A 23,914-nucleotide genomic window follows, 5' to 3' on the forward strand; every position below is an offset into this window, starting at 1 on the left:
CGCTTCCTTCCCCGCCTCCCTCACAGAAACAGCGCCCAGAGCTCATCGTTCCGGGAGCGCTGACAGCCGCCGGTGGAGGGGGAACCCCACCGAGCGGGCTGGTGCCCCCCTTAAATTTACTCTGTGACTTTTCTCCGCAGTCCATCCCCCGATAAATTTATTCCGATACTCTGCTCTGCAGTTTTGAGGCAAAGGCTTGCCTCTGTGAGAGCCCCTATAGAGACCCATTGCCCTGAGACACACCACCGCCACCACCACCCCCCCCTTGACTACTTGCGGCCTTGAGGTGAGCAGATTTCCTCAGGACTTTGCAGTGATGGTGGACGGTGTGTCAGGAGGTTTTCTGCAAGTCCTTCATTGCCCAGTCATTTTTGGTATCACCCAGATTAGGGAAACATTACCCACTATGACACTGCTGAAAAATGTCAGCTGAAAAACTGGTAATGTGAAGCATTAAAATGCCTGATTTGAAATAATTCAGATGCTGGCCAGCACATCTTGGAGCGGGTATGCCTGGTACAAGAGCAGCAGTCACCTGTGTTTGCTTGGATGGAGAAGGAAAAGCCATGTCAGAGTCAAGTGTGGGGAAGGCCACAAAGATGGCAGCTGGGTGCCAGCAAACAGTATCCATTTGAGACAAACGGATCCACGTGCCTTCTCTGGATGTAGCTGCACTTTGAGGTAAAACTGACTTCAGTGATTTCCTCCTGTTACTAGTTAGGTCAGCTTTTCATCTTGCGCTGTGTTATCCTTTCGGGGTTTGCGCTTCTCTGGCACTGTTTAGCATGTGTGCTGCAGATGGCAGGTACTCATTTTATGCCTACAGTAAAGCATAGATTTATTTTGCTTTTTTTTACTCAACTGCATTTATAGGTCTGCTACTTTTTCACATTTTGATAACCAAGATCTTGAGGAAAGCAAAATCCTTGTTCATCTTTCCATTAGATCACATACAGAAGAAACTAATCCTTTTGACAGTAGTTTCTTTAGATCTAACAGTCCTACCTAGTGAGCATTATCATCATGCTCAACTTCCTTAAAGACACCTTCAGGTGTCCAAATAGCTTCCATGGCAGAAGAGAGGATGCAATCAAGCTTTTGTACCTTCAGCTCTCTAAAACCTGTGGCTTGTTATGAGCACTACCACACCACTCTCATTTGTTGGTTTAAAAGCTCTTTGAAATTAGTATGGTTAACAGCATATGTATTTGTCAGTTTGTGGATCTTTCTATGTACAATAAAAGATGTTTGAACAAGATGTTAATACGTTTTAAAACTGCTGAGCAGTGGAGCCCGCAATTTGCCCATAAGTAGCACGTTTCCCTTTTAGACCAGGTGCAATGTAACTCATCAGAGCTCAGTGGCTTCTATTCAGCATGAGGTATCAGGACAGAAAACTGCAGGAACTCAGGGAGAACAAGATGAATTTAGATATCATAGAATCATAGAAGGGTTCGAGTTGGAAGTGACCTCCAAAGATCATATAGTCCACCCCCCCTGCAATAAGCAGGGTCATCTTCAACTAAATCAGGTTGCCCAGAGCCCTGTCCAACCTGACCTTGAATGTTTCCAGGGTCCGGGCATTTACTACCTCTCTGGGCAACTTGTTCCAGTGTTTCACTACGCTCATCTTGAAAAGCTTCTTCCTTAGTCTGAATCTACCCTCTTGTAGTTTAAATATCTCAGTAGAGGACCAAGTCTGAAACATTATGAAATGCAGAACAACAAAAAAAAAGAAATAAAATATAAAAATTAGGAGTTGGTGCTAACCTCTAAGATGAAAGTCTTGGCTGGGGAAGAAAAAAATATGTACAGGAAGTGTGGGGGTTGGAAGAGAAGAAAGCGCTCTTGTTGGGGATGGGTGACAGTTAAGAGCAGCCATAGTCACAGGGAGCTGGTCTGAAGCGCAGAGAGGACCTGTGATCTACAGGAGCTTGGAGGGCCCCAGGGAACACTATGAAGGTGAGTAAACAGGCACAGAAATGCACATAGAGTATGTTATTACTTTGTTAGCATCTATCTAGTTCTTACATTGTCAAAGCAGAGTACATAATTTCAGATTGCTCTGTAACGTCTGTGTGTTATGTGCTGCTTTCTTGTGCTCGAAAAGTTAGCTGAGCGAGCTATTTCTGGGGCTGGAGCTCTGAGAAATGGTTGTTTGAGCTATGCTGGGAGGCTATGGCAGTGCTGCTCCAGTGGCTCTGCTCAGGTGGGCTCCAGTCCCCTTTCTGCAGTGGGAAACTGTTCTGATATTGACACTGACAATTCACCACTTGTGAAGTAGGTGGTCATTCAAAGAGCGTGCCCTTATGGATAGCTCCTTCACTGCGAGTGATGCAGGCATGTGGGCAAATAGATTGGGCTGACACGTGGTGTTATGGATAGAAAGATCTTTGTGAACTGGCAGTTGAGGCTTAAAAATTATTGTAGGTGTGAGCAGAGGAAAATTGAATTTTAAGTAGTTTCAAATAATACCTAAGTTTCTCTTTCAAATTCAAAACTAGTAACGAGCAAAACTACTCTTAACAGTTAAGTGGTGTTGATGTATCTACTGCTTTGCTAATAGTACTTACATAACTGTTGTGAAGGCATGGAAAGTCAGTTAAAACAAACTGCTTTACAAATTTGCGCACCAGTATCTTAAATCTTGAGAGGAAGGGGCAGCCTCCAACAGTCATATTAAAACTTTCTCACTTTGTGGAAGTTTCTGTGTTTTTATCTCCATTGAGAACCTTCTTTCTTTCTTTTGTTCTAAAAATACCTAAGTACCATATGCTGATGCTAGCACATGGCTTCCTTCTGCTGCTTTTAAATTACTGTTTCCAAGTCAGTTTGATGCTTGCACATGTATCATAGAAATACAGAATGGTTTGGGTTGGAAGGGACCTTAAAGATCATCTAGAGCCAAACCCTCTGCCATGAGCAGGGACACCTTCGACTGGACCAGGTAAGCCTGATCCAGTTAAAGTGGGTATGTTCACTTTGAGTTTGTACATGAAAAAAATTTCTGAAATTGGACAAGCATCCTTGTTTCTGACTTAAGTATTGTAACTGAATAGCTGTAACTCTGAAACAGAGGCATGTGCTGAGGTGGGAGTTTCCCCAAAATACCCCAGGAGCAGGTGTCAATCTTTCTAGGAAGGTTTCAGAGATGGCCCCTAACTCAGCTGTTTTGGCCACATAAGTGGAAAATGAGAGTGACCTTCTAGTGCCCTCATTTTGAAGCTTTTCCTCTTGATTCCTGCGACCTCAAACCTGCGCAGATGGCTGTTTCCAACCCTGTGTGTAAGTACAACAGACCTGCCAGTGTGCAACCCTTGACAACCCCCACTTTACAAAGGCAGAATATCTGAACTGCTCCTGTGGTGTGACTTGCTTTCTGCTGCCTGCAGCATGGCTAAGCTTTGAGGTAGGAAGGTGGAAAAAGGTGTTATTTTGATTTTGAATGGGTCTAAAAAACGTGAGTCTGGACATGGACTGAATTTGATCAACTGGGAGCATACATGGCATGCACAGAGGTAGAGGAAGATGGAAAGCGAAGCAAATGGCTTTTTCATGTCTCCCAACAGCATTCTTCAATTATCTTGCAGAATTCTTTCCTTTTCATATAGAAATAGTATCTGCTTTTCTACTTTTAAGGCTCAATAGCATGACATTACTTTCTGTATCCAATCTTCAAGTATTTGATTATCCACCATGAAGTACATAAGCAGTCAAGAAAGCAACCTGCAATTGAACTGAGTGTCTTTATTTAATTTTTCTCTCTTATTTCAGCTTGGCTTACACAGCTGTGCTGTAAATCAGTCCTGCTTCTTTCACAACATCTTTCATCCTGTTAGTCACTGTCAAGTAAGTTGGACAGGTACACAGAGGTCCACAATAGCAACATTAGTTCCTACAAGTTTTGTGAAAAACATTGGCAAGATTAGTGAGACCTGCAACATTGGCAAGATTAGTGAGACCTGCATGAGTACCCCTTTCTCCCAAGGAAGGCTGCAGCCTCAACTAAGTAGTTACCTGCACCATTTGGCCTGCCATCAGTCCAGCGAGGGCGTGTGTGGTTTAGGATCACAATCAGAGGATGTGTCAGGAGGCTTCAAGGACGTGGGAGGACAGGGACTGAAGGTGTCGTGGAGAAAGGTAAGCTGGGGCTTGGCCCAAGCTGGGGGGGCATGCTGCTCATTCCACAAGAAACCAGCCTTTGTTGGGTCTGCTGCTTGTAGAACACTCTTCTTCCTGTGATTATCTAGATGATACAAACCCATTGCTGTTTGGCTCTTCTAAAATAAAGAATCTTGGTATTTATATTTGTTCTCTGCAGCAGGTTTTGATCCATTGCAGTGGTGATGAGTGAGTCCCAGTGACTGTATCAGAATAACCAAGATTACTTTGTCTTTGGTTTTCCCAAGAGTTTAATTTTAGAAGAGTGGACTCTTTGATGCTGCTTTCTCTCTTTCATACATGCAGTATTATTCCATTATGGCTATCAGAGGTGCCAAGGATGAGCTTACGGATGTTTAGTCCTTCTTGCTCAAAGCCAACAAAGAGAAACCTGTTTTAAGGAAATGAAGAAAATACAATTTTATTTTGCTTCTTCATGCTGCTCACAATAAAATGTAAAGCCTTCAGGATAAATTTTAATACTGAGAAATAAATAAGTACTTGCACCACCAAAGGCAACTTTTATTACAAAACCATGCTACTGAGTACAATTAGGCTGCTCTTTACGTAAGTTTAAAGAAACTTCACAGCCTGACCTTTTTAAAATATCTTTTCCCTCTACCCCTCCATTTCCCAGAACTGAAAGATGTAGAGGAGCAGCTCAAGTGTGTATGTTTTCTTGCTCAGGGCTGCAGCAGAGCGATCTAGAACAAAGAAATTCTTTTGCATGCCATAATGATAGCTCTTACTGTTTGACACAGCACAGGTATGGGAGCAGAAAGCAATCAGATAATTGGATGCATAGAGAAGGGAGGAAGCAGACCAGAACATGCTTGTGAACCAAAAGTAATGCAACATATATGAATATATACATGCTTGGATATTTTAAGAACTTTGGGGCTTAGGGCATAGTTTTGATCAGTCTGACATTGAATTTGAAATAAAAATACTGATGTTCACTTGAAATGTTTGCTATGTATTATAGGAATGTGCTTGCTTGGTTAAGAGTTTGCTCTCTAGACTTTGGGACAGTGAAGTAGTAACGTGAAAATTTTACCTGTTGACTAAAAGTGGCATGTATTGCATGGACTGTAGCTTGAGCAGCTGTTCTCCCTTAACTGTGAAGAGGACTGCTCACCACTGCAGTTCATCACCAGCATGGACAAAAAAATCCATGACATGTTTTCTGGTTAGCTAACATGAAATCCAGTTTGTTGGCATTTCTTCTTAAAGAAACATGGACTTTGATTATTCTGTTACTAAGATGCAATGTTTAAAACAATCATATACAGAAAACAACTTTTACTTTTCTCAGGTCACTGTACCAGATAGATGCAGCCTTCTTACACCGAGATGTCATACCTTGGCACTTGTATCCTTCAGTTCCACAAAGAAATTGAATCAATGGCTGCATGAAATACAACACATGTGAAACAGAAAATAGTTAGAATAAATGTAAGTATGTATGCTTCAGCTTTTGATTTCCTTGAAAAGCAGCTTCATAGCATCTTTGGAATGAGTTTTTTGTGGCGGTTTTTTTCCCCTCTCTGTGTTTATTGTTGTCACTATCACTACCCTCTGAAGGTTGTCTTTTAACTCCTAGCATTTCAGTTCCTCTGAAGCTTGTAGGTTTTCAAAGATGTGATGATCACAATATATGCAGATTCTCTTTTCTTGTATGGTTTTGTTGTTCTGTTGAAATGGATGAGAATTTAATTTCAGAGGATGAAAACAGTATTTTTGACTAATCATCCACTCTACTGAGATGCTAAACTTAATCCCTTTAATCTCTTGCCAGGACTTGTTTTTATTCATTTATTTAACTTCCAAAATAAAGAACTGCTTTAATCACTTTGCAGTCCTTATACTGAACGATGCATCAGCATGCCTGTCAGAGAAGCACTTCACTCACCATCTCATGGAAACTTTTAGCAAAAAGAAAAAGGAAAAAAAAAAAGAACATGTTCCCACGACAAGTCGACAAAAACTCATGTGTTATCTAAATATTAGATAGATCGCAACAACTGTTCTTGCAGGTGCATTTGGTAATTTGCATAATCACATTTGCATTTTGACAGATTTATGCTCATGGTGTGAATCCCCTCTGCATTTTGCATCCCTAGATACTTGTGTTGTGTAGGAGTGAGAACTGACTGACTATTGAGCCTGTGATTTGTTCAGGGGGGCTCTATGCCCTCCCATTTTAAGATAGTGCTGGCTGCTGCAGAAGTTCCTAAGCTGAGGTTCCAAACTGGTTTTGGTTTCTTTGTTTCAGTGCCAAACTGCAGATTTAAAAATGCTCTGATGTGACAAATAATTATGCATGTCTCTATATCTTATAAATAAATAAATATTGGGGTCACTGGTGCCCAGTGACAGGACCAGAGGCAATGGCAACCTGAAACACAAAAGGGTCTATCTGAACATCAGGGAATGCTTTTTCACTGTGAGGGTAACCAAGCGCTGGCACAGGCTCCCCAGGGAGGTTGTGGAGTCTCCATCCTTGGAGATATTCCACAGCTGTCTGAACATGGTCCTGGGCAACCAGCTGTTGGTGGCCCTCCTTGAGTAGGGGGTTGGACTGTATGACCTCCAAAGGTGCCTGCCAACCTCAACCATTCTGTGATTCTGTGAAAGACTATATTTGGTCAAAGACGCTAATTCTCACTGAGGCTAATTAAGTTCACATCTTCCTTGTACAACAGTCAGAGATGCTTTTGACCCGAGAGAGGCTGTTCCTCTTGACTATCTGTACCAAGGAAATTAGTTGTGAGAGCAGAACCTGGTGGTCCTCAGCACACAGATGAGGAAGGAAGCCCAGTGAATCTGAAGAACTTTTTACAATTGACTATGCTATATCAAGAAATACATAAAATTCCTTTTCAGGAAGAGGAGAACCCTAATGAAACATCGACTAAATCTGCCAGTAAATATTCCATAAGTGAAATACATGAGTGGAGGGATGCTAGTTTATGTGTAAAAATAAAGAATGTTACTGAAAGGATATTTCATTGCAAACTAATTTCTTCAGCTCCAATTCGCACTGCCTTGCTTATCCTAGTATATGTGAATAAAAATCGTTATACTTTTAGCAATGTAAGTAGTCTATAAGAACAGAAATACCTTATTTCCGTTTTGTTCTCTTACGGAAGAGGAGTTCCTCAGCACACCTTAAGCCATATGAAGATTACCTGTTGAAATGGCAAGACTTTGATTTAAAAGCTGCTTTGCTGCCCTCTAGTGTAACTGTACAATTCTCGAATCAGCTGATGGGGTTGTGGGTGTGTGAATTTCTGCCGTCTTTTGGAAAACTGAAAACTTACAAATTGATCCTTAGTCTAAGGGGAAAATGACACTGAGGGATTAAGAGGTGTTTTGAGCTTTCAATACCTACCTGCAGAGTTAAAACACTTTTTTATTACCATTATTGCCTATTCTCCCTTCCCTTCCCGTCCCTTTCCACCCCTTCCTTCCCCATGCCCCTTCCTCCTTGCCCCTTCCCCCTTCCATTTTTGTTGTTGTTTATTTTAAAGCAGATGACATTTATAGTTTTTTTCCCACTGTAGGTGTAATAGGTGTGTGAAGATATGTATTATGTAGTGATTTTTTTAAAATGTTTTGTATCATTAACTCTTTTATTGATCCAAATCGCTATATAAGTAACAAAGTAAAATACTCAGTAGAATAGTCTTGTTTTGATAATCTTTTTCTTTTTTAAAAAATGTTTTTTCATTTTTTATTTATTTAGGGTTTGCTGATGGAAATAACTTGTTAAATTCAAGTCAAACTAACCACTTCACATGTGGTTATGGCTACCTATGGTTTAGTCTGAGTTTGCAGAGGTATTGTAGTGATTTGAGACCTGTACCCATTTTGTCTTTAATGTTTCTCATGGATCACAGGAATATCATAAAGTCCACTTTTTCTCTATCTTCATTTTTCTAAGTATGTTTACTCATGCAGCCATTATGCCTAGGATCTGGAGTTTCTCTTCTCCTTATTTCCAGATTCCCTTCCTCTTGCCTTTTACTCTTCTACTCCAGTCTTTAGATATGACTCAGTCTTTCCCTTTTCGGTGGTCCTATATGGCTTTCATCAGAAATAGCTAGCCAGCATTTAATAGCCTTTGCAATCCCCAAATGTAGATGCTTACTATTGCCAAAATAGATATAATGCCATGACATTTTGCACTATTTAAATAACTTAACCGTATGAATAGTAAGACCAAATATTCATCATATTTGTAACAATAGGCTCAACTGCACAAAGAAGATAATTTCTTAGTGAGATGTTATTAAAGTTGTCAACAAATTTGTCATCTAGAATTCCATAGTATGTGCCAATGGAAGTTTTTGTGGGTGTTTTTTTCTTGGGTTTTATTTTTGACGAACTGTGGAATAATCCTCCAGTCCTCAGCCAGATGTTGGAAACCTGGTCTTTACAATACTAAAGATGAAGAGAAACAGCTGACCAATACACAACAACACAGTGTTGCTCTCTCATTTGGATTTGTATGGACCTTTGAGAGGTTGTGACAGATGGACTTGACCCCTGGTTGTATTTTGGTTCAGGCTGACTAAGGAGCAACAGACCTTACATCCTGTAGTGAACCTGTGAGCTGGAAAGCTCCTGGCTCACGTACAAGGGAGTGAAGATGCTCACACCCTGTGGTGAACCTGTGAGCTGGAAAGTCCCTGGCTCATGTACAAAGGAGTGAAGATGCCTTGGAAAAATATTTTGAAATGTGGTTTCAAAGCCCCAAAATGCAAGATAACCGAAGTACAGAACAAGATACTGGAGCTAAAATGGATACATCTATCTTGTCTATAATATTGACTAGAAGCCAGCTACTTCACTCTATAAATATTACTGTCAAGATGGGCCCAATCTGAGCTCTCCCTGAACTGCAGCTGGTCTGCATGCCAGATGACTGTCCCCTTGAGCCAGGGATGACTCCCAAGGTTTGAGGTTCCTTACCTGAGACTAAGAGATCCTTCCTTACCCAAGGCAGAGGGCTCGTGACAGATCCTCAGTAAGTGACTGATAGCATGCTGAATTAATACTAATGAAACATTACCAATCCATGTAGCTACTCAATATTATAATAAATTTCATATAGATAATTCCATTAGGTATAAACTGTTGTCCACATCTGAGACTAAGATTGGACCTAGCCGCACCTAGGTTCTATAAGGAGTTTAGAAAGGAAAGGGGTCCACTCTGAACCTCCTAACTCAATGGGAGGGTTCTCCTTACTCCTTGTATTTCTTCCATTAGACATAAACTGTTGACCAAGTCTAAGACTGGATTCAACTGCGCCTAGGTTCCATAAGGAGTTTAGAAAGTGAGGGGGTGCACTCTGAACCTCGTGACTAGATGGGAGGGTCTTCCTTACCCTTTTGTGTCTCCAGCCTCTGTGTGAATCATTCTAACTCTATTCTAGCTCAATTTTTCATTGTATGTTTCTTCCACTCAGTAAATAATAAGGTGAAGCACTTGTTAAACTGCTGTTAAACTTTGTTAAATTCCATAGAATTTGTTGAACTGTCAAATTATTATTTTACATCAGTAAAACATATTGCTGTTTCTCTCTGCTGAATGAGGTGCATTCCACACATCTGCAACAGAGGCTGAGCATTGGTACTGTCCTGCAGTATAAAGGCAGGTTCATTTTAGTCTGGCTTGTTCGATATTCTTTGCCGAACACCCGAGAAAAAGCAAAGCTGGTGCTGAACAACACTAGGGGTCACTGTTAAACGTGATTATAATGGGTCTTGGGGCAGTTTGCAAACTGAACCTGTATTCCTCATATCAATATATTGACCGTTCCAAGACCTGGCTGTATTTTATTTCATCTGCAAGGAAGATAAGCAAATGAATACCAAGAGTTAACTGGGGGGAGATAGGGAATCTAGCTTCTAATTTGCAAGCAACCTTTACAAAGGCATAACTTGTGTTTTACACTCTTCCATGCTCATTTGTCACAGCATGCAATGATCTTACAAGTAGTTTTAGTTTTTCTGTGATGAGCAAACTGAGATGAATGCTCTTCTCAGTCTAGATTCATGGAACCAAACAGCAACCATTCCACAGCACCTGCCACAGAGTCACTTTAGTCAGTAAGGGCTGAGAATGTCTCTTCCAAAACTGCTAACTTTAGCTCCTGTCCAGCATGGCTAAGCAGACAGAGCCCTGTTGTATGGGTATTTTACTTTTTAACAGTGATTCATAAATTCTTCACACATATTTTAAGTTCATAAATAATGTCCTCTTGCTTTTTTAGATTAATGAGAGGTGAGAGTTGCATCACCCTCAAGTCTTTGTCCTGAGTTGCATGCGAAATTAGAAAGCTTTCTGTAGCCTTTATTATATTAATCTTCTTCAGCATGTGAAGCTGCAGGCACTGGCTTGTACTGTGAGGGCACACCTCTTTGGGTTATATGTCTTTCCTCAGCAATATCATATTATACTATCAAGATGTACTGCAGCGGAAGGCTGCAACCCTGGAAAGTGTCTCTCCCAGCATGGGTCCTTTTTACTTGTGTACTGGGGGGAAAGGAGGGAAGAGAGCTAGTGGGAGGCACAGCCTTTGCTGCTTTACAATGCAACCACCTCTCTTCTGCTCCAGGACCACTGGTCTGGAGTAGGTGAATTGCTAGTGCCACTGTGATAAATTGAGACAGAGATCAGCTGAATGAGTTTTATGCATGAGACTTGATAGATTTGCTTACAAAATGAAGCAGTATGTGCTTCTGCACATGTCAGGCAAGTGGCTCCTAAGCAATGTTTTCCTCCTGTCTGTACTGTTCCTGTTCAGCATTGGGCAGGATGAAAGAATGGCATGTTGCCTAAATGCTGATATGGGAAGCTTCGGGTGGTCCTGATGTTTTGCAACCTTGAGTGCTGAACGACTGGGTTTTTTCTGATTTTAGAGATCTTCAAACTGACAATTAATTAAACAGAGGAAAAAAAGGATCCCTGCCCCAAAGTGTGTGCAATCTATCATTGTTGCTATGAGGAAAGCTGAAACTGTGGCAAACTAGTTATAGCAAGGCTTTGCTATGATGCATCTATTTTGTTTGCTGGTCAAGGTTGTGAGGCCATACAGTTATCATCATCTGTCTGCCAGCTTAGATGTACTAGTTTTTAAAAGCTATGTCCAATCAATGCAAATATTTTAGGGAATGTTTCAGGCATCAGTGGGCAGAACTGTAATGATTTGGGCATTAGAGACTGGAAATGAGAGGCAATCACAGCCTCAACCACTTCCACAACTGTCTGCAGAGCAAAAACCTAGTTTTGATGGATGGCTTATAGAACCCTTAACTCATCTGTGCTCAGAATTTTATGCAGTAACACTGTGAATTACTTACCTTCAGACAGGAAAGAAACAACACTGTTGGGAGAAATAAACGTGACAAGGAGGAAGGAGAAATACATGAGCTTTCATTGTAGATAGGAAGGAGATGGAAGAGTTGCCCAGGGACCTTCTAGAGTCAGCAGAGGTATGTCTGATGAATTGGTCCTAGAAATGGTGCTACTCTGTAATCCCTTAGCAATTTAATTCACTGCGCTCACAGAAGCTGAGGATGCTTTTTCACTGCTTTTAGAAAACAGAGAAGTAACATTATTGTAGCTGTGGTGACTGGCTGCCTTTACCATGGGAATGATTTAGGTTGTTTTATTAGAGTCTGCCTGTGAGGTGGTGAAGAAAACGTCAGCGTGCTTCACTGCTCATATTGATAACAAAAGAGCTTGTTCCACAGGTGAAATTTTTCCTAGGCTACAAATAAGTACCATGTTCTTGTACAACATATTCTTTCAAAGCAGGTCTCATGATCATTATGTTAACACACTTTTAAAATTGCTTCATTTCTTTTCTGCCTGTAGTATTTCTCAGTTTGTCCTAGCTCCCAATACTTGCAAGGAGATATGCAGGTATGCATACATACCTGTTCATCCCTCTCTACCAAAATAAATAAATAAAGTCAAGAGAGACCCTGAGCTGCATTCCTCGATATATTAACCTAGACCACCCTACCTGTCCTTCAGAGGCCAGAGAGAGAAATCCTGTCCTGATCTTCTGGGTTACACTTTGCTACAGTTAAATAAATTTCACAGAAAAGTATCAAATTCCATAGAATGATCTGCCTTCTTAATACACACCTCACCAAAAAATATGGCAGGAACTGGAATGTTGCTTGTCAAGTTCAGGCTTAATATCTCATTTGTTCCCATTTGGTTCCTTAGTAGATTCTATGCTTGCCTCAGGCAACGGCAACATGTTTCTTCGTGATGAAATGTGATCAGTTATTTGGATGCTAGCTGTAAGAATGTAAGTAGCATTTCTGTTGGTTTGGCATGAGTCTTAAGAGGTACTTTTTTTTCCTGACTGCTGGCTGGATTGTTCTAGCCTCTAGATTAATGCACTGTTTTGGTAGCACAGCAAACTGGCCTTGGTGTGTGTTACTGTTACATATGTCAGGATTTTTGCTAACTGCCTTATCTTTGCCGTGTGTTACACCTCCCATTGGTTCTGGCAAAGCCAACACCTGTTGACCTCTTGACTGGACATCATTCAGCTGACCTCATAGCACGTACAAACCTTCATATCTACCTGGACCTTGATAAAAACCTGCTTGGAGATCTTACAGACCCCGAAGATTATGACTGGAGGGAGGACATATACAGCTGAGGAGTGACTTGCAAAGAGGTCCCAGGTTCTGGCTCTCATCACCAACTTTCTCTAATTTATCAGACTTCTTTTTCAGTTGGTGCAGGGACTGACTTGTGCTTGCAAATGGCCAGTAAGGAATTCCCCTGGAGGAGGAAAGCTCCGAGCTGCCATAGAGCCCGTTTCTGCATGCTATACTGTTTCCACCCTTCCTGCCTGGCAGCAGCTGATAGGAAAGGACTGAGGCTGAGAAAAGGGGATCTCACTGAGCTTTATGTGGCTCATTGGACCAAACTGTAAGTTTCTGTCTCCTGTACTGGGATTATCACGATCTGACCCAAAGGTATGGGAGGTAGGACCTGCTCAGAGATGCTCCACTTTCTTGTGTCGTTAGGAGGGAGGCCCTGACCCACAGCACCTCTGGCAGCATTTTTTACAGGCAGTGTAAACTACTTGGACACCCAGGATGCAGACCCAGCTAACATGCTTGCTTATTTTTCTGTTCAACAGTGCAGTAGGAACTTGTGAGACTCACTGCATTTGTGATACTGATTATGGTTGCGCATTAGGCCTCATGTATGTTCAGGGTGCTCCAGGTTTACTGCTTAACGACAGCATTTGCTCTGAGTAAGCACAGTAACTCTGAGTGTCCTAAATGTGTCAGTGCAGTTGTGGTAGTTTAATCCCCAAACCAGCAGGATGAGAGATGAAAGGAGTAGAGTTGGTAGACCTGTCTAAATGCAAAACCATATGCATGGGGCAGCTTTCTCTACCTTCCTGTCTGATCTCTCAAACCTAAACAGCCTGTGCTGTATTCTGAATGAACGCAGTCCAATGTCTGGGCATTCAGTCTTAACAGATTAAACTAAATTGAATTGTTTGGCCTTGCAGAAACTGAGGATTTGAAAAACACTTCCTAGAACTTCATACATTCACCAGAGTCAAATTAACGTGGTCACTCTGCAAGTGAGTCGCAAGTATCCGGGCTTTAAGAGAGCTATGCATTTCACTTTTGTGGGATAAAAATTTCTCATCTGGATCTTAGAAAGAATGTACTTCTGTGATGTAAAGAGAAAACAGTCTTTTCCTCCACATAAAAAGATATGTTTAATAACTTTATCCATGATTTGGACAAAAGGATCAAGTGCACCCTCAGTAAGTTTGCAGACACCATGAAGTTGGGCAGGAGTTTTGATCTGCTGGAGGGCATGTAGACAGGCTGGACCAATAAGCCAAGGTCAATTATATGAGGTTTAACAAGGCCAAGTGCTGGGTCCTGCACTTGGGTCACAGCAACCCCATGCAACACTGAAGACTTGGAGAAGAGGGGCTGGAAAGCTGCCTGGTAGAAAAGTACCTGGGGGTGCTGGTCGATGGCTGAACATGAGCCCACAGTGTGCCCAGGTAGCCAAGAAAGCCAACAGCATCCTGGCTTGTATCCCAAACAGCATGGCCAGCAGGGCCAGGGAAATGATCATCCTCCTGCAGTACTGGTGAGGCTGCACCTTGAATCCTGTGTTCAGGTTTGGGCCCCTCCCTGCAAGAGGGATGTGGAGGTGCTGGAGCGTGTCCAGGGAAGGGCAGTGGAGCTGCTGAAGGGTCTGGAGTGCAAGTCTGATGAGGAGCAACTGAGGGAACTGGTGGTGTTTAGCCTGGAGAAAAGGAGGCTCAGGACCTTGTTTCTGTCTACAGCAACCTGAAAGGAGGTTGTAGAGAGGTGGATGTCAATCTCTTCTCCCAGGTAACAAGTGATAGGACAAGAGGAAATGACCTCAAGTTGTCCCAGGAGAGGTTTAGATTGGATATTAGGAAAAAATTACTCACCAAAAGGGTATTCAAGCATGGGAGTGGGCTGCCCAGGGAAGTGGTTGAGTAGCTATCCCTGGAGGTATTTAAAAGACATGTAGTTGAGGTGCTTAGGGATGTAGTTTAGTGGTGGACTTGGCAGTGCTAGGTCAACAGTTGGACTCAATGGTCTCAAAGGTCTTTTCCAACCTAAATGATTCTCTGATTCTATTTGATTTGCTCAACATGTGTTCCAAGAGACACACGGAAAGATCCTCAAAGATCCCAGTCACTTTTGTGAACAATATGAATATACTTAGTAATTTCCCAGTCTTTCTAAGACCATTCAAATACCTTTTTCAACTTGTGAACCATTTATTGCTTTCTTCTATGCAAATAAATTTATTTCTTCAGTTGCATAATTGTGCCAAATTGTATTTCAAGTTAAACAGAACACTTATTGCAGAGGCTTTAAAGGTACTAGTAAATTCAAGAAAACTAGAAACATCCAAGCATTTTACTGAACTTCTCAAAACAGCTTTTAGTGAGATAGATATATTTATATATGTATGTTGACTGGACCACACATGTTTTAAAGGGAAAAAGTTTCATCTTAAAAGTTTAGTCCGAAGTATGAGTGGGAGCAGTGATTTCAGTGAAGCCTTCTTCAGACCACTAAGGTTGAAGAATAAATTCTAGAGCTGCAAAGGTGGGACGTGACATGTACTCAGATGGGAAGACTCCCCGTGAGCTTTTGTTTAGGTAAATTAATATGCAGTACTTGACCCCTCTAACTGTTAAATTACACCTGTGCCAATATGTTTGCTTGAGTTTATTTCATGCAGCTGCTGCCAGCCCATGCCAGATGGCAACCTAGCTCTTCCAGCATGAAAAAAAGAACTGAAAGAACAAGGAAGGTCTTGGATCTCCTTGTAAGGCCCTGATCCTGTAGGCAGTGGAAATGTTGTGTATGAAGGGCTTGTAAAGTCAAGTCTTTTGCATGCTTTAACCTAGTACAATTAGCCTACCCTTTGATTTTAGTGGCTTGAGCTGTTTGCCATTACAAGTGTGGTCAGATGAACAACATTTTTAAAATGGAGGCAAACATCTTAACTCAAATTTGATTACCTAATTAAGATATAGAACCATATTTAGACAGCCAACAAAAGAAGGCTTATTTTTTTTGGTTTGCTTTCCATCCAGAAAAGCTGGCTGCCTTTGAAAACAGTGTATTTTATTTGGGCACCTAATTTAAACTTCCAAATATGAGATATGTTTTTCCCCCAAACTTCCAGGTGGGTCTGGCATGTACGTCATGTATCTTGTAGTGAGAATGTTCATTGCACAGAACATGCAGATCAAGGATGTCAACCTTTAATGTATACCTCTGGTATTGGAGGTAACAATAGCATGCAAAATATTCTTCTTGTAAGAAGACCGAATTACAAGCAAGATTTTAACAAAGCATATATACTTACAAACAAAAGCAGAAAGTGTTTATCATTCTGAGAAATTATAAACATCAAAATAAAATTGTGGTTTTACTGTAATAGTTAGTTGCATCAGGATAATATGTTACATGATGGAAACAATGTGCCAGTGCATCTATGCCAACCTTGGTCCTTTTCTCAGAAAGGTCAGAGGATAAAAGTATTATGCCCTGTCAGGCAGCCAGTAGCATTTTACAGCTGTTATTAGTTGCATTCAGCATAGAGGAAATGGGCTTTTGCCTTCAGCTCATGAAATCAAAGCCTGAAACAAATTGTGCAACATGCAGATTGGATCTCTAACATACTTGAAATCAATCTTGATTCAAGTCCAGGCTAGCTCTACGCACTTGAACCCGTTTGTTGGAATTTTGTTTGTCTAATATTTTCCAGAGAAGGAGAATATGAATCCCTTGCTTTTTTACCCATATCTGAAGACTTGCAAACTTTAGCAGGTTTTCATGACTAGCATTATAATGTGATCTGTGTTTTATACTTGTTTTAGATGATACTGTCACGGGTCTGCAAATACTGCTTTGATTTTTCACCGCTGAGGTAAGGCTCACTTCAGCTGATGCTCTAACATAATCTGATGGACAGAGGTCTGCCTCCATGTGTATCTGCACTGACAGTGAATTTCAACTAGTCAGGTGGTCCATATCCTTATCGTGTGTCTGCCAGCCTGTGTGTTTTTTCATGTTGTTTAATCTGTCCGTCATGTTTTGTCTAGCCTAGGATGTAGCTGTGATATTGAAATGCTTTAGCTAATGGCTGCTGATATGTTCTAGAAGTGTGATATAGGATGTATTACTACTGCAAAACACAGTTAAGGAGTCTAAGCTTTAACTCAAATCAGTTAACCAAAGCTAACTAACTCAGGTTAAAACAGCAGCAAAGATGAAATAATTTGACTTTAGCTTCACACAAGAAGCTTGCTTTCAAGGCTGTATGAACATGCTTAGGAAAAAGGAGACTGAACTGCTGCAAAAGATGTAAACCAGAAAAGCTGTAAAGGCTCTGACTAATGGGTAATCAGTATTTCCTGAGCATTTAAACCCTCTTTGCTTGTCTTTCACAGTGTGTTTTCACAGATGTTTATGTAAGTGTGTCCAAGCTACAGCTGCACCCCATTTACTAGGTAGCAGCTGGCCCAAAATCCAAAGTGTGCTGTCCTCTGGAAGATGCAAGCTATGCCTGGTTAAGACCATGCTTTCTTGCACTGTAACCTGTTAGTATATATTCTAATTCGTGCTAAACTTCAAGCTAAGGAGTCTAGAAGTGAAATGAAGCTTGTGCTATGTAGACTGTTAAAAGAGCTCAGCTAGGTTTGCTTTGCATGCCTCTGTTGCATGGAAACCTGGCAGAGATGGGGAGACCAAATTAAACTAATTATCAATAATATGCTGTTCAGCAAATGCTTCTGTCTCTGACAGTGTTAGCAAAGTGGCAAGAGCAATTCAAAGGCCGCAGTCCCTACAACAAAGCGCTGGCAGCGCACAAATGATGCAGCAAGCAGCCCCATGAAGGACAACTGGAGGGGGTGGGGAAGGCAGAGGCAAGACATGATTGTCTGTCTCCTGATAATGGGACCAATTTTCAGTGCAGCTATGCCAGCTGAGCTCCAGGGAGTCACTGGGGAATCCAGCTCAATGGGCTTTAATTTGTGCATATGTGTATAGATTATATATGACAGGCATGACTCCACATGCCTTCCAAATCACGGCACTGTACTTAAACCCTAATACATAGATAATGCAGATGTGAGATAATCAAAGCAACCTTTGTCATACTGAAAACTGAAACTCTTGAGGGCAGAGTTTAATCAATGTGTTATTGGAACTAAAATTCCAGCCTTACTGTAGTGGTTGTATTGTAGGTGCCATATTTAATTCATGAAGAAAGCTATGAGTTTTAAAATTGAAATGAGACTCAAAATTTGCTAGTGGATGCAGAATGTAAAACTACTTTTCTGTTGGTCATAGGCATCAAAGAAATAGGTAAGACACAGCAAAAAATCTTTCTCGCCTGTTTCTGGATTCCTTTTATCAGATTCTTAACAGTCTCAAAAAATGTTACAAGAAAACATTGCAGAAAGGTAGCTGTGATTCATTTCACAAGTTTTCGCTCTGTTTTTATTCAAGAAGGTTTTTCTTCTATTCCTTTATCGATGTATGTAAATGTCAAGCTTCTGTAGGATGAAAAAACCCCAGCATTATTTAAATATATATTTATAAGAAAGTTATTACTTCCCTATGGGTTTGGTGATATTACCTGCTTTTTGTTCTTTTTTTCAGACAAGTGAATTGCTAGGTGGTGGTCATATGTCACTTCTGCATACATATATAATGGCAGTAATCATTACCTTTGTTCTTGAGCTTGTATATTTTCCTACTGCTCTGGCAAGATTTGCTTTAATTAAAAAATAAAGAATCTGCTGATTCAAAAGAAAATACCACAGTGAAATAAAACTGCGTTATATTTGGCTAATAAGGAAACAGAAGACAATGCCGGATGTGGAGGTGACCAGGATGTTCCATTCCAGCTTTCCTTCCTCATTTAACTTTTCTTTGGCTGCTCCAGTTAGAAATGATGCATGAGGGCTGGAACGGCAGCAGGCATGGAAGTTTTTCATTACCTGCCTCTCTGACACAGTAGCACAGCAACAACCATACCTCCGTCTTCCTTCCTGTAGGTTCCTTCTTTCCCACCTGGGGATAGTCTTTACTCTTTTCTCCTGACGTCTTGTATCTTCCCCCATGTATGGTTTTATAGATAGTTTGCAAAGTCCCAGCAGAAATTAGCTTGTAAATTGGAAATCTGTAACAGTACTTCAGGATGACAAATTACTCAGTGCCTTCCTGCAGCCCAGCAAACTCTAGTGCTTCCACACATTGTGGTTCATATGTTTGTTCAGACTCTGGCTTTTCATGTGTAGAAAAGCAAAAGAATAACTGGACCTCTTATTGGCAAGGAAGTGACATCCACATATGATATTTTGAGCACCAACCTCTCACTGACTTACTTGTGAACCTGGACCTTGAACTCTGTGGTTATCTGTGTACAGACTTAGGTAAACGTGCTTGAATTTGCAGAAGTCGCTAGGGACATTTTAATTTATATTATATTTAAAGGTAGAGTTCAAATTCTTCTTATACCTGAGCTGCTTTGCTTGGCAATCTAGTTGGCTTTTCCTGAAATGTAAATGGTGAGTTTGGAGTCAGGTGCAAATATGACCCTCTGACTAACGTGACGGTAGCCTTCATGCCAGCATTCCTCCTATCTGTGGTGGAGGTAGCATTTCCATCCTTCACAGTAGGCTGTATGGAGGGATGAAACCATTTTAATACTGAAGGGACAAAGCAGCAGCATAAATCACAGATTTAAACAAACTGCCATGCTGTACTCTGTCCTGGTAACCTCTAGTTGTTGCTGCATGACACTGCTGCTCTCTTTGCACTTCTTTTGTGCTGATTTAGTTTTTAAACACATGCAAGTTAAGTGTGTTAATACGCATACTACATCCCTTCTTAAATAAACCTTATAATTTATTTTTAGAAACACATTTAAAACATAGAGTGATTAAGCTGACTTCAGTGAGGTTAGAGAGTCAAAGATGAGTGTTGGGAAGGAACAAATATCCTTATTTTTACAGTTTTATTACAACTTCTGCGGTATGTCTCTTCTTTTTTTTTTTTTTTTTTTAATTTAAGTTCCTGCTGGGGCATCAAGTGAAAACACTTCAAAAGAAGTTTTTTTACCTTTGTAAGACCAAAGGAAAACTTGAAAACGTCGTGAACCCCGCATGTTTGTAAATACTAAGCAATTAAAAAGATTCACCGTTCGGATTTCAGTTTCACAACTTTTCATGCAATAATACAAGTGCAACATTTTTGGAAGGCCTAATTTATTTTTTTAAACTGCAGGCAACATGATTTCAATTCATTATTCTTGCTTAAAGTTGGGGCCTGGAAATCCAGGTGAAGAGTTTTCTCCTGAAATCATAAAAATTCCTATATTAAAAAGAAAAAGCTAATAACTCAGAAATATATAAGTAATATTCCTTTTATTGTGTAAATATAAAGAAATAATATAATTAATACACTCATACTTGGTGTTTGTCCAGTTAAAAGGGGGGTGGTTGTGAATACCAGATTAGTCATTCCTAACTCAGGGAAACCCTGATTGTATCTATATTCATAATTTTTCCATGGTAACCACATGGATTATTGAGTTGTGACCATTCGGCTGGGCTCCATGTGTTTCTATTGACCCTTAGGAGAACTATTTTGGTGTTAAATACTGCCAGGCAATGAGTAATCATTTTTCCACTTTACTGAAGGAATATGTGGCTTTACTTCTTCCTTGCATCAGCTATGGCCTTAATCTTAAATTCATCTTCAATGAAGTGATTCAACTCATTAAGCCACTGGAAAACTATTCTTTTAAAAAAGAAAAGAAGTTTTCCTTTGTGACTTTTATCCTGGAGCTGACCTTGCCCAGGATTTAAAGAGCACAATATTGGTATAAGACAGAATGGAAGAGGGGCACAAGGAGAGGGGTAAAAGGGGGAGAGTGACCTCTAGTTTCCCATGGCAGTGAGCTGGTAGTTAGGCTCAGCCCAGCCATCTTTAGAACTTCATCATGAAGTTTTTTTGACATCATTTCTTAATGTAAGTTTTTTATATCTACAGCAACTGCAGTAAAGATAAGGCTGCTAGCCTGGATTTACAACAGTGAAAATGGAATTTGACCCTCAGATTAACATTTCCTGTAACTCTTCACATTCTTTTATAGTGGTACTTTAGTTCTCTTTTGTTTCAAGTATTTAGCTTGTAATCATACCAGTGTTTCAGTAGCAAAGTGTTTTTAACTCTGGAGCCAGGGATTTGAAGAGTAACATTTCTACTTAATTATAAGACAAGTGGCGTTTGGTCAGATATTTTAGGTTATTATCATCCCAGTCTGAAGCTTTTAAAGAAGAAAAGGAAACAAGAATTTTGTTTGGTTCAATGATATGACTTGTTAAGGATAACTGGCCCTTTACTGAATGCCCTGAGGATCCAACCTGGAACCATGTTAAGTGGGGGGCTTCAGAAGCGTTTGACTTCAGCCATAAAGGCATAGGACATTTTCATTAAAAAATAGAATTACTATTGAAGCCAAGCTGGCATCTTCCTTCTCATGGTGAGGGAAGTTTTGGTTCATTAAATTTCTGTCTTTTTGGCTCTTGTTTAAAGGGTGCATAACCTTTCTTTTAGAAACAAGCTACTGTTGGAGGGAACGATTGACATGTATTTGCCTGGTGTGATTGCTGTAGCAGAAGTGCACAACAAAGGCTGAGTTTGTCTCTCCTGGCACTCTCCCATCATGGCTGGTGGTTTGAGATGACTTCCATCCCGCCATGGAGCCCTGTGGCTGACCACTGAGTGGGGGTCACCCCCTCCACACTGGGTCTGGGCATACTTAATGCTCTCAAGGACATATATTGCCTCAGCACACTGGGCCAGTCACACTATTGTTTTGGGTTTCCTTCTTGACCCAGGTACTTAGGTATGGTGAAGCTTTTCTCTGTGGTGTGGTGGGTTTGGGGATCCTGCCTGGGAAAGCTGTGAATTTTCTGAAGCCAGGAGTTCGCAATTGGACGGCAGAGTCACTGAAGTAGGGGAGAGCTGGTGGTTATGGTAGCTGTTATTTCTGCTCTCCGTTCAGTACTGTAAAGACATGGTCTTGTATTTTAGAGTTTCTGTGCTTCAGCAAGTAAGTTTTCATCATTAGCACTTCAAACATTATTCACTGATCTATATGGCAAATAAGAAAGGAGAAAGAGCCTTGGAAAACATTTCCAAGGGCCAGGAAGTAAATAGTTATTGCTGGGGTGTCTGCTTGGAAAGTTGACATTCTCCAAATTATTACAGATTAAATTCTACTTCAGATAAAGCAAGAGCCCATACTGGTTCGACACTTGGTTTTGATTGATGCCTCTTCTGAGAGAACTGTTGCTACCCCGCTTGGCTAGGCTAAGATAATTTGTGATTTTAATACACATTTTCTTTTGAAGAAGTATAATTAAAAAATAAGAAACACAGAATATGTGTTTCAGAACAGAAGTGTCTGTCCACTGAACTGTAGATCAATGATGGTCTAAAAGAGTGGTAGATTAAAACATGCAGAGAGCCAGTGGCTCACACGGTGCTGTTTCTCCTTGTTTCAAGCTGCTAAATCCTATTAAAAGGGAAGCTAGAAGCAAATTTTCTGTATTTTCGCTCTGTGAATGCAATTACTGTGACTGGCACAAAAATTGCATAAAGTCGTGAGTGAAGAAGGAAGTGTCGCTGTGGTGGGAGGGCATTGGTCCACCAAGCACTCTCCCTCATTTATAGCAAGCAGCTTAGAGGCTTCAGAGAGCCTCTGAAGATTTTCCAAAGCCTTCACTGAAGCATTTACTGTCAGCCAACTGGGTCCTCACTGGAGAGACCTTGAATACTAAAATGAAAATTGTCATGTGGGAAAAAAGCCCGAATCTTAATCAGATCAATTAGTTATGCTACAGTTGCTTGCTTAGAGTCCTTTTCCCAGTTAGTTTCCTTCTTTGCTAGCTGTTATAAACTCAAAGGAATTTTGTTAGTAATTATAAGGGAAATGGCTTTTATGCCATTTTGCTTTATACTTTTTTCACTATACTGAAGACATGATGTCTTTAATATCTACACTCTTACAGAATACCTAAACCCGTAGTATCCTAAACCACATGAGTCCTTCTGCCTGGTTCTCTGAAGCACCCCAGGTCATTCTAGAGTTCTGCTTACAATTTTTGCTGGGTTTAGCTGCATAGTGGAAAAGGCTACCACCTTCACAACTCCAGTCTTTTCCAATGCTGGAAGTTATCATCCACATAGGAACAGTGGTATTTAAGCTTAAACTACAGAAATCAAAGTATGTTGATGCACAGGGCTACAGTGACAAAATGGGCTCACGACCCCCTGTTCTACTGGTCCACCATGCCAGGAAAGGAGTGACTTTGAGAATAAGGGCAAAACAGAACGCTGAGGACAGTAAAATTTCCAAATGACGTCATTATCCAAGAGGGAGTAAGAGCCCTTTGCTACTTCCTAAATTGTTTTCACAGGAGACTGCTGGAATAATACTATTTCTGGAACTCTGTCTTATTCTAATTGTTCTTTCCCTTTCCATAGTGGACATGATCTCTCTTTTCCCTTCATCTTACTTTTTACACCTTCTTGTTTCAGTTGCTTTTCTCTTTTTCTGATTTGTTTAGACTTTTTTTTTAAAAAAAAGTTCTTTTAAATTAAGTTCTTCCTGCCAGAAAAGAGAAATCAGTATAAATATATGTAAAATAAAGAGCATGTCACTGCCCTGATTTGCTAACCTTCTATGATTTATTTTCAGGATTACTCCCTTGGCACCAAAGCTCGGTTAGCAAAGAAAGGTGACAAGTACTTGCTGGTGATACTACTGGTGTCCCCTTCCAGAGAAAAGGAAGGGAATTCTCCCGTCCTTTAATTCATTAGAACTGCCTGAACCACCAAAATCAGGACAATTTCCATTGGTCAGGCCAGTGGGTAGTCTGGTTCAGATAAATTGTTTCTTCATAACATGCCTGTGACTACTTTAAAAAAAAAAAAAAAATTACAACAGAAGGAAAGAAGAATGCTTGATGGGAAGCATGACTTATCATATCAGGTGAACTATAAAAGCATTGAGGGATCACCCGGCAGCACAAGTTATTGCACATCTTGGCAAATATTTTCACCAATACTATTTTCAGCTCTAACTTCACTGGATTTCC

General features: G+C 40.6%; 1 protein-coding gene across 3 annotated transcripts in view; it reads left to right on the forward strand.

The window, feature by feature from the left end:
• Nucleotides 1-1,825: 1,825 nt before the first annotated feature.
• The window catches only part of RASA3 (RAS p21 protein activator 3), a 179,732-nt gene continuing 157,643 nt past the window's right edge, over nt 1,826-23,914 (forward strand). For 2 of the 3 annotated variants that reach the window (XM_055801498.1, XM_055801497.1), the window contains exons 1-2: nt 1,826-1,962; nt 5,477-5,616. The gene's annotated coding sequence lies outside the window, so the exon portion shown is untranslated. The remainder of the gene's footprint in view (nt 1,963-5,476; nt 5,617-23,914) is intronic. The other variant, XM_055801500.1, reaches the window with a different exon arrangement.

This window comes from Falco peregrinus, chromosome 4, assembly GCF_023634155.1.
Source record: "Falco peregrinus isolate bFalPer1 chromosome 4, bFalPer1.pri, whole genome shotgun sequence".
Lineage (NCBI taxonomy): Eukaryota > Metazoa > Chordata > Aves > Falconiformes > Falconidae > Falco > Falco peregrinus.